A 17,785-nucleotide genomic window follows, 5' to 3' on the forward strand; every position below is an offset into this window, starting at 1 on the left:
GACCTTCACTATAGGGATCGACTTATTCCTAAGAACTTGCTCTTTACGGTCTAAGATTTGAATCAGTTGTTCCACACAAGACAAATCTGGCTGAAGCTCAATCAGTTCATATTCTATGACTGGATTCGAATCAGAGACATAAGGCTTCAACATTGATACGTGGAACACATTGTGAATGTGTTGCCACTGCGGTGGTAACGCTATCTGTAACATCCGGGATATCGCGTGTAATTAATTTTATCAGTAAATAATTTTTATATGATTATTATGTGATTTTTGGTGAATTGTCTGATGATTGGTGGGAATATGTGAATGCTTATATATGATACAGTATAAGTTTGCTAATTTTATTATGACCAGAATAAAATATAGATAATTACAGTATTTTTCTGGTAATTTTTGGGTTGTTAAATGATTTTATATTGATCTATGAATTTATTAATTATTTTTTGAATAATTACAAAATTATTTTATAAAGCTGGGAATCGTCCGAATTCAACTGTTCTTACATTTATACAACCCGAAACTCTTCCGAAAACTCCTTCCTAACCTAATCTGGTAATTCCGGACATTTTTCGTGTTTTGACTTTTTCGATCCGGATTACGATTTGATCCGTGTGCGGCCCGACGCAAGATTTTCGATACAATAATCATTTCGGTAAACCAACAAAACCCGTATTTTCGAAAAATGAGATATTATTACATTATTTTCGTATAGAGTGTTTTATAAATAGCCCGGTTGGGATAATTATCCAAAACTGATATCAAATCGGATCGTTTTTGGAGTTACTTAGAGGCTAAACAACTAATTTAACGATCCAAGACGATCCAAAACGAGCCAATATTCCAAAAATATATATAGCCCTTTCATTATTTCATTTTATTCGTATAATTACATCAGTTAGTAAAATCCCGTAAAATACAGAGAAAATGTCAAATTAAAACCGCGTTCTTAAAAATCAAACGCACCAACGAAGGCGCTATCGAACTCCGATTTGGGCGTGCGGCATATCAAAACGAATCTCTCGAAATCTTCTTTCTGAATCAACCATTTGTTTTTGCCCATAAATCAAGGTATTTTTCTGATTTAATTATTTAAATTCGAATTAATTATGGATTAGAATATGAATTTTTGTTCTTGATGTTTTTGATATGATTTGATGGTATAATCGTGTAGATTATTTCTTCCTGCTCATTTTGATATATTCAATGATTAATTTGGAGTTCAATAACATATAGAAAATTGAGTTTGATTCTCGAAATTGAAAATTATGGTTTATGTGTTTGAATGTTCTTAATTAGAATTTAGGCGTTTTTGATTCAGGAGTTATTGGTTAGAATTGTTTACATCATCTTGTAGATCGTAAACAGACGAATCGAATGGTGTATATAAAATTAATAGACGATAGCCGGAAGGGCTTCGTCGGAAAACGGTGCCAGGCGGCGGCGAAATTTTCCGATCATTATTCCATGCAATTCGTTCAGTGTTCGACTGTTCTGTTATTGCAAAGTTGTTCCTGGCATCACAGAGAACGTACGCTGATCTTTTGGAGTAATTCTGGGTTCATTCGCAGGTCGCCGGAAAAGCTCATTGCCGGCAACCATGGCATCCCGGCGACGAAGGAGGGGATGACTGTAAATTTACAGTTTGACCCCGAACTTTTGCATAGTTCACATATTTAGTATTTCAGTTATAAAAACTTTCAAAAACCGGATTGTTGTTTAGTATAATTTAAAAATGATATTTTTTTATTATTCTAAAAATCAGAAAATAGTTATTTAATTATGTTAACATCAGAAAATTATTTTAAATATTTATTTATTTAAAAATAAATCGAAATTATTTTATTAATTAATTTTAATTAGTTTTTAATTATTTTAATTAATCGATTGATTTATAATTAATTGATTAATTAATTTAATTAATTATTAATTAATTATTAATTAATTTTAATTGATTTAATAATTAGATTTAATTATTTAAAATTGATTTAAAAATTCCAAAAAATAGTATCGAGCTTTAAAATATTATTTTAAATTATTTTCAAGGCACGATAATTATTATAAAATTATTTTAAAGTCAGATTCGGGTGTTCAAACCCTATTATTTAATTATAAAATGATTCGGAGTCCAATTTTAATTCCGAAAAATGTTCGAAAATTCATAATAAATACCTGGAAAATCATTTTGACCCTGAAGATTCTTTGAAAAATTATTTTGATCGAATACCCTATGTGTTATGTGCTACATGTTCACTGATTGATGTGTTATATGCCTATATGGTTATAGTTTGACTGTTTTAGTCATAACTTTTAATCCGTAAATCGGATTTGGGTGAAACGAAGGGTAGATAAAAGCTTATGACGTCTATGTGATGATTAGAATAATACGAGTTTGAATAATTGATAGATACTTATGATGCCTAGAAGAGTCAGCGAGGCATAGAAAAGGGAACCAGTGATCTATAAATAGAATCAAAGCGTAGAAAGAAAAGGAAAGTGATTGATAAATAGAAACAAGGCATAAAAAGAGAAGAAAAGTGGTTGATGAGTAAAATTGTTAGATGAGTACAAGTAAAGTGGAAATCGTCGGTGATAAGGCAAGTACTTTTGAACCTTTCTTTAAAGATATATTGCAAATATTTTTGAACTGTTTCCTAACATGTCGCTATTATTCAAAATAACTCCTGTTTTATATTGTAAGTGCTTTAAACTATTTAATCTTGAACCCTGATTCTTCTTGATCTTGAGCCATAAGCCTTGTTCTTCACAAACCTTTGATTGTTGAATTCTCAGATATGATCCAAACACATACGATACCACTCCACAAATACATATCTACCACATACTGATTCTGATATTGAGTTCTTAACATACCAACCCTTATTCCTTGTTTAACAGAAGACCAATTCTTAGAACCCTTGAACCCTTGGTCCTCTACTTTCTGATTCTTTCCTTGATTGAAAGCCAATCTTTTTTAATCCCTTGTTATACCTACTTGGTATTATAAATCACCCTATGCTTCAAGATAAATGTTGTTTATGATTCAGCTTATTGATTTATATTGGTTATCATATTGAATTGTTTTAGAATTGGATAGTTTTATAAATGTGGACCAGATCCGTGGTCAGACTATATTCGTGGTCATAATAGGCCAATGCGTGCCTTGGATCCAGTATATAGAGCAAAGCTGGGAGCCTTGCTCGGGGTTAGTGCGTGACTGATCTGCAGCCTAACCTTGGTTTTAAAATGAAAAGTGAATATCCAATTATAATCATTGCTTATTAAGAAACTTGATTCTTCTGAACCATTTCAATTGGTAATTGTTTAACCTCAATTGCTTCTATGATTACTTGCTGAGCTAGTAAGCTCACTCTTGCAAATTTTTTTATGTTTTCAACAGTTGAAAAAGAAAGTGTTGGTAACGAGGATTCCCTGTACAGTGTGCGAGCTAGGATTTTCGTTTAAGTTGGATCGAGCTAGAAGGAGCTGTGGTGTAAGATTGTAAGTACGATATCATTAACAATTATAAGTTGAACTAGTTGGGTTTTGGTATGATATAATAAAGGGTAAGGTTGTAGCTTGTTTTCATACTTTAACATGTTGCAATCCGTGGTTGTGTACTAAAGGGTCTTTGTATATAATACTTTATATACAGGTTTGTTGTGAGCCCCAAACTTCTGACCCGGGTTTGGAGGGCGTCACACTATCTCGTAAGCAACCTTTCCCACTTTCTTCAAAACCTCAAAGGGTCCTATAAATCTGGGGCTAAGTTTTCCTTTCTGACCAAATTGCACTAACCCTTTCCAAGGTGATACCTTTAGTAACACCAGAGCTCCTATCTCGAAGTTCATATCTTTACAAGAAAGCGAAATTGTATCGAGAGAGAATATGAGTATAGAAATAGGGCCAGTAGTGTTAGTACAAGTTTCATCTTGAAGAAGACTGGATAAGCTTGAGTAGAAAGGAGAGGTTAAGTCCTAAAATTAACGAACCATTCGAGGTAGCGATAAATATAGGTAAAGTTGTTCATGAGTTGATGTGACCGTCACAACAGTGTAAACACATAATGCGTTTTGCCTGTCAATGTTAAAGCGATAAGTATCTGATTTGAATTAAGCGATTAGTTAGGAGCCAATGGGCTCTTGTCTAAGTTTATTCTGCATATATTGATCAATACAAATTCTTGATCGTTAAAGGCGAGTTCTTGGAAATGAGAGTATATCCATAGTAAGTACGTTTGAAACCCTCGAGTAGAAAACTCTACTTGGGAACTAGAGTCAGATATGCTTGACAAATATCCTCACTCGTTTAGTTAGACCAGATTCTGAGGACAGAATCTTTTTAAGGGGGAAGGATATAACGACTCGTGTATTTTTGAATTATTTAAATATGTAATTGTGGAAGTATTAATTAAATAAAATATGTGTTTTGGTTTTGGCAGCAGTGTGTTGATATATACTATTTGTCTGTGATTTATTGGTATAAAGGATTGGAATGTGTAGTTAAAAATTGAGTTATATTGTTCTGTTTTATTTTGAAAGGTAATTTTATTACATTTTTAAACCCGTAAATATTTGGATTGTCTCTAAAATTAGTTTTATGATTTTATAATTTCAATAATTATTTTTGGGATTTTAAAAAATTTAGAAATTAGTTTTATGATCCAGTAATTAGAGCAGTGATGTATGCTTTGCTCGGGGTTAGTGCGTGACTGATCAGCAGCCTAACCTTGCTTTTAAAACTTAAAATGAATATCCAATTCTAATGATTGTTTAGCAATAAACTTGATTCCTCTGGATCATCTCGTTTGATCATTGATTAACCTCAATTATTGTCATTATGACTTGCTGAGCTAGTTAGCTCACTCTTGCGAATCTTTTTCTTATATGTATTTTACAGTTAAGAAGGATACGGTTGATAGAGAGGTTTCCCAGTTCAATGTACGAGCTAGGATTCCAGATTGAGTTGGATCGAGCTAGCAGGAGCTTATTGCGGTAGTGAGATAGTAAAATTGTAAGAATAATTTCATTATCAGTTGTAAGTTAAATTAGTTGGGGTTTGGTACGTTGTAATAATAAGTTAAGGTTGTGGCTTGTTTTCATACTTTAACCTATTGCGATCTGTGGTTATGTAAAGCAGGGTCATTGCAAATAATATTTCTTATACAGGTTTATATATTGTGTATGTGTTGTGGACCCCCAAATCCTGACCCGGGTTTGGAGGGCGCCACATCGGAGGAGTTGATTAAAGAATTTGAAAAGATGGAAATTGACGTGAGAATGACCGGTAAGGGAACGGAAGGATTATTTGAGATTAAGCTAGTGCCAGAGCTGACTGAAAAGATACGAGTATGTCAGGAAACAAAGATGAGTGAAGAAAGAGGAACATTGACCGGTGAAGAAGTGAGATGCGAGAAGGACGAGAAAGGGATCATGAGGTATGCGTCCTGAATTTGGATTCCAAATGTGCAAGAGTTAAAGGATGAGCTGCTACACGAAAGGCACAACTCCGTATATTCAATCCCCCCAGGAAGTACGAAGATGTACCATGACCTTAAGGAATATTATTGGTGGCTAACATGAAAAGAGAAGTGGCAGAGTGGGTCAGCAAGTGCTTGACATGCCAGAGAGTGAAGGCTGAACACCAGCGACCTTGTGGACTGTTACGGCCCCTGGAAATTCCGGAATGGAAATGGGAGCATATAGCCATGGATTTTGTGACAGGCTTACCAAGAACAAAGACCAATCACGATGCCATATGGGTTGTCATAGATAGATTGACCAAGTCCGCACACTTCCTACCAATCAACGAAAGATACACCGTAGACAAGTTGGTGGATATTTACTTGAAGGAAATTGTAGTTAGACACGGCGTTTCGGTAGCCATAGTGTCAGATAGAGGCCCGAGGTTTAATTCCCGATTTTGGAGAAGCTTCCAGGAATGCGTAGGCACCAGACTAAACATGAGTACCGCCTACCACCCCCAGACTGATTGACAAAGTGAAAGGACTATTCAGACCCTAGAAGATATACTACGAGTGTGTGCCATTGATTTCAAAGGAAATTAGGATGACCACTTACCCCTGATCGAATTTGCTTACAACAATAGCTATCACGCTAGCATATGAATGCCCCCGTATGAAGCTCTTTATGGAAGGAGATGTCGCTCTCCCCTGTGTTGGGACGAAGTCGGAGAACACAAGATATTAGGACCAGAGTTGGTCCAGCAGACCAAAGAAATGGTAGGACTCATCAGGAAAAGACTGGTAGCAGCCCAGGACAGACAAAAGAAGTATGTCGACTAGACCAGGAAGGATAGGGAATACGAAGTAGGAGATTCTGTGCTATTGAAGGTATCTCCGTGGAAAGGAGTGATGAGATTTGGGAAGAAAGGGAATCTGACTCCCAGATTCATAGGACCCTTTGAAATTTTGAGGAGAATAGGACCTCTAGCCTACGAGCTCGCCTTGCCTCCTAATTTGCTACAAGTGCACAACGTGTTCCACGTGTCCATGTCAAGGAAGTACCATGCAGATGCACAACATGTAATAAAATACGAACAGATAGATTTACAACCAGACCTGACCTACATCGAGCAACCAGTAAGGATAATGGACCAAAAAGAGCAAGTGCTGAGGAACAAGACTTGAAGCTGGTTAGGAGCTTATGGAGAAATTAAAATGTCGAAGAGTCAACTTGAGAACTCGAAGATGCAATGAGGAATAGATATCCCCACTTATTTTCTAATTGATTCTGGGACGGAATCCTTGTTAGAGGGGAAGACTGTAATAACTCGAAATTTTGAGACCTTGTAAAACATTTAATGAACAGTAACCCTGACGGACGGGAAAAACTTTTGAGCCCACACTATGTAGTACATGAGAAAATGAGTTTCAGAGTTGATATTACGATTATACGTACCAAATGAGTGTATGTAAACGCTATTAGTTTTCGAAGAAAACGAACATTAAAAAACGACTGTATTTACGACCCATCGAGGATTACGGGGATCATAATATAATTACGAGATTAAAACCCTACGGATTTATATTCAAGTATGATAAATAAAAATATAAGGAATAAATACTAAAGGAATTACGTTGCGAACCATTTACGAATAAGTATTACGAAAACGTTTAAGGGACCGAGCGAACGCGTAAACGATTAAATAAATGTAACACACTAAATAAACCATGGTAAGAAAGTAACCATGGTTACTTCATCAAATAGTTATCTAACCATAGGATGATCAAGCTAGCTAGCAAAATAGTGTGCTAAGGAAGCTAACCCATGTAGTTAGCTTGTAACCTAGCAAGCTACTTAAATTTTGTACCCAAAATTTACAACAAGAATAAACCTAGGATTCAACCTAGGAGAATAAAAATCAAGTGGAAGATATCACACCCCATTTCCTAGAAGCAACCAAGAGAAGCAAGCATAAATACCCCCCCACCCCTTGATTTCTTCCATTCGGCAATTTCAAAATGGGGGAGGAATTCAAAAATCAAAACTCAAGTTCAAGCCATGGTAAAATCATCCCATTAATTCTCAAGCTTCCTAAAAATTAAACTAAGGTAAGAAATTTCTTTCATCTCTTTTTATCAAGGTTTGATGGATGAAATAAAATCAAGAAAGTCACTAGTAAATAGTATGAATAGTAACCTCTCTTTGGTTTCTTGATTTCAATGGTGGTTTTAGGTTCCAAAAATCATACCAAGCACTTCCAAGCCTCCACCATCCTCAAGAACACATCTCAAGCTTTCATGAAAGGTAAAAATCTTTGGCCCGACTTTATTTAAGATTCATTTTAAGATCAATTTAGTATGTGGTAGTAAACTTAGTTCAATGAGTTGTATTGATAAAATCTTGGTGTTTAAGTTAAGTAGATTTAAGGTTGATTATTGTTTCCTCAAGAACATGATTTTCTTGAGAGGATTTTGTGTGTTGATGATGAAATGATGATTTTTGGCGGTTGTGTTAAGAGTTAGGGCGTAAACGAAACCCCGACCGTAAACGTAACTCCGGTAAAACCAACAAATCGTAACTTTACGTTTCTGCAGAAAGTCCAGAAGTTGTAAACTTTAATTTCCTGAAAATAACCCTTTATTATGATATAAAATGTTATAAGGATCGTTTAGGCACTTGAATCGCTTGATTCCGATTTACGGATCAAGAGTTATGCTCATTTTACTAAAAGTGATTTACGCAACAAAAACTGCTACGAATTATGAACTTTGAAAATATAAAGGATCGACTTAAAAGTGTTCATAAATCATGAAATGTTTACAGAGAGTAACATATTGAGTTTCCTAACTTCCATAAAAATTTCAAATGAAAATAATGATTTCTCTATTTTATAAAAATATCGGAGCCGAGACCGCGTGAGTAGAAACCGTAAGAATCCATAAGCGGAGTCGACGATGATAATGAGAATGAACCTAAGATACTTATAAAAATAAAGCGACCATAATGTGAATAATGACTTAAAGGAATAATAAGGTAGTATAAGTTGAGAGGGTGCATAATAAGTAGCACACGAGTGCGAGTCGCCGTAAATTAGAACGGGACCTAACGAAGTGAATTGTGTTTATGGTTATAGATTTCCGAGCAGAACCTAGAGCTCCACCTCGAGATACCTAGGAAAGTTTACGAACCCAACTCCATTTACTGTTGTGTTGTGAAATGATTGTTTTATTATCATTGCATAAATACCATGTTTGCCATGATACGTAGTTGTTGAATTTTCACATAATGTAGCGATGTTGTACGATAAGTATATATCGTGAAATGTTATTCCGCTTTAAGCGTGACGTATTATATAAGACCGAGAGTCGGTCGAGATTTAAGATAAAACCCGGGAATCATTCCGGTGATATTATAGGACGGTTATAAGTCCATAGTAGTACGTTTTAAAAGGGACTCCACATCCACTTACGAAGCATTAAAATACCTCGAACTTTTATTAAAACGATTTCCCAACGATCATATTCCCTCAACTATATTTTATTGTTCGAATAATAAATACCATATACTTATTCTTTTATCATGGGAGTAGTATACCCCAATAATTATTTATTTCAAACATGATTAATCATTAAAGATTATTAATTGCGTAGACATAAACTAGTTGAGGAATATTATTTTAAATACTCTTTTAAAGAGTAAACTCATTCGAGGTTTAATTATTTATCGATTATCATTTAATTAATTATTATTTATTAAAGGGTTTATTTTTTATTTATAAATCATAGATCCGATTTAAAACATACTTTCTGATTTCGGAAAATCATTCGAGTAATTTCAGATCGTCGGAGAATGTTACTCCGACTTATTTAATATTTTGAATATAGTTTCAAGGAGAAAGTTTTTCCCCTTATTTAATTATCTGTTGACAACGGTCAACTCAAATCCTTAGTACTTCCTCCGAAACTTTCGGAAGTACATATATATATATATATACAGTAAAGCTATGCCTATCAACAAGCAAAACGCTTGGAGGAACTTCGATGTGGTTCGAGTTGTCGAGATATGATAGGATTTCCTAAAGGACAAGGGAGGGTTAGTATCCAAGTACTTCGTGTATTGGATAGACTACTGGTACCATAGGAGACGGTACAATATGTACCTATGGATCTGTGAAGTGTGTGTATACCCGAAATGAGGACACATAGCCTGTATGCGGCAAGGGTGATAACCGAGATGTGAAGGTGTCGTCCCTCTACTAGTAGAAAAGGTTACTTTTATCACAGTACGACTGATCATTATGCGGTGGCTCCAACGAATGTCCTAATTCTTCCAATTGAAATTGTGATGCAATACCGTAACCCAAGCCTAGGTGCTGGGATTACTATTAAGGTATTCGCAGGATAATAAAATCCCTTAAAGAATTGTTTTCATAAGAAGGTGTGTATCACCAAGGAAAACTATTTTGGAATAAAACATAATTATCGTATATGATGTTATCATACAGTCATTTTCATACGGTACATTATTATGGTGGGCATTATAGCTCAACTTATTTTCTTAAATTGACACAACACAACAGTGAATCAAGATGCCTGCAATGAGAACCACAGCTAGGAAACGGGTAGGAAATGGCCAGCTGTTCCGTAGATTGTTTGGTGTTGTACCACAGGTAGTCCGAATAAGCTGGATTAGTTTTTAGTTGTTTTTAGTTCGGCTTATTTATATGTATGACTTATGTAAGATAATAAACAAGAAACGTATATTTGGCCGGAGGACTAGCTTTACTTAAAGGTTACTCCCCGGTAAGACTAAATTAGTTTTGCCTTGTAATAATTATCACTTGATGGTTGAAAGTACTCTAGATATGATGGTTCGTTTCCAAGACAATAACCTGTAAGTCTCTATGTGTGTGATAAGTGTGGGGTCGTGAAGCGTGAGTATTTACATATTATAGTGTGAGTTGTGTGGTTGTAATAGTTTAGATGGCGTGGCCTCCGAGATTCCTGACCCCCGGTTTTGGGGCGCCACACAATGGATCTAGCCCTCTCAACAACCATCTGGGTCAATGATCGCACACGGGCCTACACCTCAGGGGAAGGGGCAGGAATGCCCTGGAAAGATGCAACGGGTACCTGATCAAGCTGAGCAGCCAACCCCGGACTCTGCTCTTTGATAAAAGATGTATTCACTGCTCGGTGAACATGGTAAGGGATCGGTGAAGAAGTACCACTAGGGGCTACAGAAGGAACTGGAGGTCTCGACAAGGAAGAACTGGGACCACAACCGGGAGGAAAATCCCTAACAGCAGACACAGACCTACATACCCAGCGGGGACAAGCACTAGGTCTATGGATGTCTCTCGACACAAAAGAAGGAACTGGTGGAGGAGGCATAAGGTTCTCCTCAACAACAACATCTAGGGTCCTCTCAGAATCTGAGCTATCTGGGTCTGAGGGATTCTCCCGAGAAGGAGAACTCGAAATCACAATAGGCCACTGCCAACATAATAAATATACAGGAAAGACACAACCGGGTCAAGGCAATTCTATCAAAACATTTAATAGATACCCGGGTAACGCCGTCGGAACCCTCGATTGAGTCTAAGGGTTTGCTCCTCTATATGAGTTGCTGACTCACACCTTAAGACTTAATTATATACCTATTCGACACAATCCCTAACCTGGATCAGGGACTTGAACCTTTAGCTCTGATACCAACTGTGATGGCCACAACCCCGAGGTCAGGAGTTAACGTCACTCAACACAATCACTAGAAATATAAACAACAAGATTATTATTAATACATACTAACTTGACCCCAAACCAAGATCCAATCCAGGTTTAAGTATGATCCAGGTTCACATTATTACAAACCATTTATTCAACATCTAACACACTCTAACTTTATTCAGTAACTCGTCAAACCACACGTGTATCACTGACTAGCATGCTTTTAACAAAACAAACGTAGTAGTGTGCTGTGTAAGTACCAGAGTCCAATTTTAGCATGCAATTCACATTTATAAAATCACTGTATCAACTACTTACACCCTTACGGGCATCACAAATCCAAATCAGATACGTAATGGATATATGAAGACAGCTGATCAGGCTATCAATACCAGACGGCTCTAGATGCCATCCCATTTACATGTTCCGGAACTCAGAGACTAGCTAGGTCTCTGACCTGCTGGACTAATCGGTCATATAGTGCGCGCAACCGAATTAGCCTCTTACCCCACCTTAATTGGCCTACTCTGGCCCCTATGTATCCCATATCTGATCGTTTTATCCCGTTTTCAAAATCACTTGTACGTATCTCATTTTCTAAGCCATTCATTTTAACAACACATGTAGAAAATCTCGTTCACAAATCATTTCATTCGAGATAGGTACCTTTTGAAGTTACTTTTCCCCAAAATAGATTGAAAACAATGATTTATAACTATAGGGGATACGTAACTTAAAACATTTTTGTTCCATTGAAAAACTGAAACATTAGTTATTCATACGTACTGAACCATAAAAGAATGGTCAGGGGTACTTGCCTTGCAACGCTTTTGAAACTCTAAGTAGCTCTTACGCGGACTTTGGTTCAGGTGGAACTCGACTGGAATCTACACATATATAATACCCTAATAAGTTATATCGACATGCTTGATATCCTCAACCCTAATAACCCGACTCGTATAGATATTGTGTACATAATCACGTACCCACGTAATCCGAACACAAATAGGGTAACACGTATAATATATAAATAAGTATGTTTTAAAATAAATTTTTAGAAAAATTTGGCAGCAACTCCTTTGTTTATAAGCCTACCCGTCGATTACAATCGACATCAACAATCGTAATAATCCACAAGTTTCGTCCCAACATCTATTCCACAATCACTTACAACTTCAATAAACAATTTATTTTGGAAAACATTCTATACAAATCGTTTTATTTATTTATAAAATTTAGGACTCAGAACAACGTCATCACCGTCCACCGTCCGCTCGTAACCAGTCATCGCGGTACGGCGGAAAAATTCTCGGGGTACCCGGTATCTCGGATTCCAACCAAAAATTCCGCCGATTAATTATTAACAATTTCCTGCATATTATTAATATTCATATCACGAAATCAGTCGAATAAAATCCTGCATAAATCATTAAAATTATTATTTCAATACTTCAATTTATAATCTGCAAAAACAGGATATGAATGAAACAAAGGTCACACAGCCACAACACGCGCGGACACGCCGCCCACATACACGGACATGACCAACACACACCTGCACACATAGAGACACACACAACATACACACAATCGAGCACAAAGCACACACATATACTAAAGTATATACATATGCATATCAACGAATAAAGATAGAACCAAGCCAAACCGAAGAACAGTGGCGGCTCACCAAAAATAAGCCGGAAAACAGGAACAACGGTGACCGGAAACACCGAGAGGAAGAAGAGGAGAAGAAGAACACGAACCAGGGAGTTAAAGAGGAAGAGATAGAGAGAATTTCGAGAGAGAAACAGATTGAGATCAGGAGAGAACGAGAGATGAGAGAGGAGAGTGAGACTGTGATGTTTGTGTGTATGTTAATCAATTGCCACGAAGCCCCCAAATCAGGATACGTGGCACACAACTAGTAACCCAATTACTAGCACACGCTTCTAACCCAAATAACGTAAATTTGACTCGTTTTTCTTAATTAAGTATATCGAAGTGCACATAAATCTGTTTCTGAAAATTACAAGAATAGTCTTAAAATAATAGAAATTTCCCGAAGTTTTAAAACATGATTTTTGTAATTTTAAAATAATTTTCGAAACGTGATTTATACCCACTTTTTAACAATTAACGAAACAACGCGCGGGTGAAAATAACCCCAAAAATTCCAAAATATTTTTAAAATTCTCAAAATATTATAACTTAATAAAATATAAGTTTCATGATTTTTGAAGAATTATTGAATTAAATATAGATTTTACAAAGAAACATAATCATAAAATCATTTAAGAATAAATAATTAGTAAAATAATAATTTCTCAATTTTATAAAATCCTAAAAATAAATATTGAAATTATAAAATTATAAAACCAATTTTAGAGACAATCCAAATATTTATGGAATTAAAACTGTAATAAAATCACTTTTACAAGTATAACAGAACCACATATCCCAATAATAAATCACAAAATCCATACCATATATCAATAGATCTTAGATAAATAATAAAAATCAACACACTACTGCCAAAAATCAATACACGCCTTTTATTTAATTATTTATTCAATTATTACACTTTTAAAATATTAAAATAAAAGAAAATGCACGAGTCGTTATAAAGAGCCTCATTGTTAAAGTGTCGGTTTATTTCCAAGTGGCACATGTGAAGGAATTTACGGATGAGCGGAAGCGTGAAATAACAATTTATTCCGTAAAAACCATATACCGCACATATAGAAAAACGTATAAAAGGGAAAAACTGAGGAATCGAAACCATACCTCGTGAATCGAAGCTTTATAAAATTGGAGTGCTAGCAGTTGCTCCTCAGTGTGTGAAGCACTCTACCGGTATCCACCAAGAACGATCCTCTTCGATGAACCTTTTTATAAAACCGAGCTTTTATAAAATGGAGTTTTTGGGAGAGAGAGAGAGAAGAAGAAGATGGAGGCTAGGGTTTTCACAAAACCAAAATTGTGTGTAAATTGAATGAGCCATCCATCTCATTCTATTTATAGGGCTCTTCTAGGGTTTTATAATATATCTTTATATATATTAACCCCCACATTTTATCTTCATAAAATACTTTAATAATAATTAAAACTATTTTAATCATTATTTCTTTTTCTTAACTATTTAGAAAATAATTCTCTCTCTCATTATTTCATCAAAGAAAATATTCTTTTATGGTGTGACCCTGTAGGTTCAATATTATGCCGGTAGTAGAAATAAATAATAATAAACTTTTATTAATTATTTACATGAATACTAAAATTCACTAAATATAATTAACTGATTAATTATATTTATTCTACATCGTGAGTGATGCTTCTCAACATATCGCGACTATCCGGATAATATGAATTCACTGCTTAGAATATCAAGAACCTGTCAGTGACTAGTTACCGTACAATGAATTCCTTCTACCCTTATAATATCCCGAATAAATACAAGGCATGGATCTCGTGTCAAGCCTATCAAATTTAATCATATGATTTCTTATTCATAATGCAAAGTTCATATTAATGCAAATTAGAAACTCCTTTCTAATTTTATACACTCTGGCCAGAGATTCCAAAACTCGCATACTAAGAATAACATAGGATATTCTCTTCCTATATTGGAAGGGGTAGATCCTCTATTGACGTTAACTATCTCTATACACAAATCCCTATGCCCAGAATAGACCTAATGGATGTCCTTGAGACTAAGGACTAAACCAAAGCACAGTTTATTATATATAAGATACCTTTAACGATCTCAAGTCTAAGGACACTTGTACAACTATCACTCAGTGAATAACTATTGACACGTGAGTAATCTCCATTAGTTGTTCAACTTATCGAGTCATGTTCAGTGAACTTATTCCCTAATAAGCACCTACATACTAGCTAGTGTCACCACACAAATGCCTATGAGAACAGACATCCTCCTGAAGGGAGCAAGCATAGTATGTACCAATCTTTGCCGATTATTAATTACCAGTTAGTAATCCTATGACCAGGAACTATTTAAGTTTAGAGTTATCATCTTTTAGGTCTCACTATTATAATCTCATCATAATCCATAAAACGTTTTACTCTAAACTATGGTATATCTTATTTAAACACTTAAATAGATAGATCCCGTAATAAAAACAAAACAAGTCTTTTATTAATATCAATGAAATCAAAACAAATTACATAAAAGTTATTCCTAAATCCTCATACGTGATTGGACTTAGGACCTATCTCTTTCAACATATGTAGCTCATGATTTTTATCAACCCGGAACCTTCTGAGAAATGATTCCTTAAATTCCTTCCAACTGTAGATGCTTCGGGAGGGGATTCTGTTGAACTACTTTTTTGCCCCTCCCTTGAGTGTATATGCGATGAAACGGGATTTAGTGAGGTCATTGTAGCAGTAAATTGGGGCTATTTGTTCGAAGTAGTTGAGACTCTACTCTAGGTCTCACATTCCATCAAAAGAATCAAAGTTGTAGTTGTTAGATATTGAATACAACACAGAGAGGGGGGGTGAATGTGTTTTGGATATTTTTAAGTCTTTTTACAACTATTTAGAATGGTGAACAAAGTTGTCTAATTTGTAGAGATATTGTGTTGAACATAATAAACAAAGCATTCACAATAAACACAGTAGTTTCAAAACTCACTTAACTTTGTATTAAAATTAAGTATGTCTTGCTACAATCCCGGGTTCTTTGTAAGTAAAGAACTCAGCTTATTATTTGAGTGACTTACAAGAAAATCTAGATCTTTTTGTTACAACTAAAACAAAGGACCGTTGTTTAATTTATAGATTAGTAAACACAGGTTTACACAACATGCAATAAGATGTACTAAAACCTACTTTAAGTTATCTCTAAACCTTTCCATTTCTGGCTTAGCGAATCTTTGCATATCGTGTAGGTCTGTGACTTTCCTATGTCAGTTAATCCCGACCTTTGATCTTGTACACTTCAAGCTGCTTTTGTAGACTTTTAAATCTAAGTGATTAGATCGTTTGTTGATTGATAATCTTGAATATTTAACTTGTCTACATTTTGTAATTGAGGTTCATATCAAGATCTCAATTTTGTTGTATAGAGAACTGACATCTCGATAAGTATAATAGCTTATCGAGATCTCTGAGTTATCTGTAAGTATTTTGACTTGTCGAGGTCTCTGAGTTATCTACAAGTGAATTTGGCTCGTCGAGTTCTCTATAAGTGTCTTTGACTTGTCGAGATCTCTGAGTTCTTTATAAGTGAACTTGGCTTGTCGAGGTCTCGAAATCTTGGCATGTAGAATTGACTTGTCGATATCTCTGAGATCTCTATATGCATTTCGAGTTGTTCTTATCTATGAGATCTCTAATGAGAAATTGACTTTATGATATCTCCAATCTTCATATCTTCAGTTTCCTTTTCGATATCTCTTAGTTCTCTATATGCAGAAATGACTTGTCGATATCTCCAATCTTCATATCTTTATTTGACTTTTTGATATCTCTGATACTTCTCTATAAGCCATTTTAGACTTCTCGATAAGTCATTCTGGAGTTTGTTAGGTCCCGTAAAAAGGCTATTTTAAGCTAGAAGGGGGGTTGAATAGCTTAATTACCAATTTAAAAATTATTATGGTGTTTTAAAAATATTTATCCCGTTTTAAATATTTTACCGATGCAGATTATATATGCGAAAATAAAAGACAAGGAAGAAAATACCACACGAGAGATTTATCCTAGTTCGCGATGGCGCAACCTCCAATAGATTCGCTCACCGCTACGTCCAGTCCCCGAGCTCCTCTCCAGGACCCGAGTTTTTTCCTTAAAATAACCTTGCTCCTTACGTAGGCGGAGAAGCCTTTACGAACCCACAAATATCTGTCTTGGTGCGTAATTCCGGGTTACCACCTCAAAATAAATGTGCAAACCTACACAACCTATCTTAGACAATAACACCATGTTATTTCTTCAAAGTTGATGTAGAACCATTGGTGTAGTCTTTGTCCTTCTAAGCTTTTTCCGGTCTTGGATCTTAGTAGTTGGTCTTGGGTCTTTCCTCTTCCTCACGGTGCGACGACTACTAACTCCCCGTTAGTACGTCTAGGACTTGGGTATTAGAAAGAGAATCACCTCACTATACTTCACCGCACTGCAAAATGAAGAAGATAATATCAACAAAACAATACCCATTATAGATAAAAAGAGTTTGGACTAGTAATACACTTAAGTAGACCGGATGACTTACAAATATTCTTAAAAGAATATTAGTGTATGCTTTTTCTTTAGATTAAATGAATGTTAGAGTATACTTGGTATTACTTCGTTTTGAATAATATATCTTATTTCCGAAATAATAAATATATCAATTCCTTGGTGAAGCGTTATAGCTTTCGGATCTTTGATAAAATAATTTCTCGTTTAATATAGTTGTGTGTAGACTTTTATAAATCGAGAACGTTACACTTATTTTTTAACTTTTTGCACTTATAAAATTTATGGACGAGAGAATAAAAGGTGCGTAATTTAAACACAATATATCACAAAATATAAAAGCAGAGTTTAAATTATATTAGCACAGTTTATATGTGTATATATATA

Source organism: Apium graveolens, chromosome 6 (genome assembly GCF_009905375.1).
Source record: "Apium graveolens cultivar Ventura chromosome 6, ASM990537v1, whole genome shotgun sequence".
NCBI classification, from domain to species: Eukaryota; Viridiplantae; Streptophyta; class Magnoliopsida; order Apiales; family Apiaceae; genus Apium; species Apium graveolens.